Source organism: Tachyglossus aculeatus, chromosome 23 (assembly GCF_015852505.1).
Source record: "Tachyglossus aculeatus isolate mTacAcu1 chromosome 23, mTacAcu1.pri, whole genome shotgun sequence".
NCBI lineage: Eukaryota > Metazoa > Chordata > Mammalia > Monotremata > Tachyglossidae > Tachyglossus > Tachyglossus aculeatus.
The window spans coordinates 16552630-16554292 of NC_052088.1; positions in this window are offsets into that span (position 1 = coordinate 16552630).

Sequence of the window (1663 nt, forward strand, 5' to 3'; positions counted from 1 at the left end):
CTCTCCCAGCCCTACCCCAAGTCCTGTCTGCCTGATCCAGAGAGTCACATTGAGGATGTTGGATGGGGCGAGGCAGCTGTCTTGCAGCAAGCTCGGTGATTTGGACCTCTAGACTCACGCGAGTGCTGCCCTGTCTGGAGTGTTGGGCCTCCTTTCTTGATCTTTCAATTTCTGGGGACCTGGGTTCAAGGCGATGAGCTCAGTATCAAAGACACTCCACATAACTTGCAAGTGTTTGAGAATATCAGCGGACCTTTGGCTTTCTGTAGGAAGGAGTTCTGGAGCTGCCCTGTCTGTGGATGTCACCCATCATCCGGGGCGGGCGGGGGGAAGAGAGAGAGAGAGAGAGACTGAATTTCTGAGAATTTCTGAGAGAGACTGAGAAGCAGCGTGGCTCAGTGGAAAGAGCCCGGGCTTTGGAGTCAGAGGTCACGGGTTCAAATCCCACCTCTGCCAATTGTCAGCTGTGTGACTTTGGGCAAGTCCACTTCTCTGGGCCTCAGTTCCCTCATCTGGAAAATGGGGATTAAAAACTGTGAGCCCCCCGTGGGACAGCCTGATCACCTTGTAACCTCCCCAGCGCTTAGAACAGTGCTTTGCACATAGTAAGCGCTTAAGAAATACCATCATTATTATTATTATTATTATTATTTTTAGACTGTGAGCCCACTGTTGGGTAGGGACTGTCTCTGTGTGTTGCCAATTTGTACTTCCCAAGCGCTTAGTACAGTGCTCTGCACATAGTAAGCGCTCAATAAATACGATTGATGATGATTATTATACAAAATTTTTTCCGTGGGGTGAATTGAATTATTTGATTATTTTGGATGCGGCGAACTGAACTTCCCTGTTCAGGAGGCCCCTTTTGGGAGGAATATGATTATTTAATGATATTAGGGTTTCCCTATCGGGAGGAATTTGCTTATGCGTTACTCACGTGTGGTGAAACACCCCAGTCTCTCCCACGAACGCTTCCCACCTGGGAGGAATTCACTTAGGCCTCGTTCACACGTGGCGAGGCATCTAGCTAACATCCATGAGTCCATCCCACCCAGAAGGAATCCATTTCTGCGTTCCACGCTCCGGCTCAGCGCCCTAACTTCCAGGCCCACGAGCGTTCAGCGGGACACTCCCCCATCCCACGGCTCCTCACTCGGTGCAGGCGGAGTGGGCATCCCACGCTCTGGGCACAGGTGACCCGCAGCCGGCTGCTGCAAGGATCCATCTGCTCCTGAGAAGGTCAGAAGCCACATAATAATAATAATAATAATAATAATAATGGCATTTATTAAGCGCTTACTATGTGCAAAGCACTGTTCTAAGCGCTGGGGAGGTTACAAGGTGATCAGGTTGTCCCACGGGGGGCTCACAGTCTTAATCCCCATTTTACAGATGAGGGAAATGAGGCCCAGAGAAGTGAAGTGACTTGCCCAAAGTCACACAGCTGACAGTTGGCGGAGCCGGGATTTGAACCCATGACCTCTGACTCCAAGGCCCGGGCTCTTTTCACTGAGCCACGCTTACCCGTGCCCCCAGGCTGTTCCAGCTTCTGGCCTCAGTTTATAATAATAATAATAATAATAATTGCATTTGTTAAGCGCTTACTGTTCTAAGCACTGTTCAAAACAGTGTTCAAAAGCACTGTTCTAAGCGCTGGGGAAGA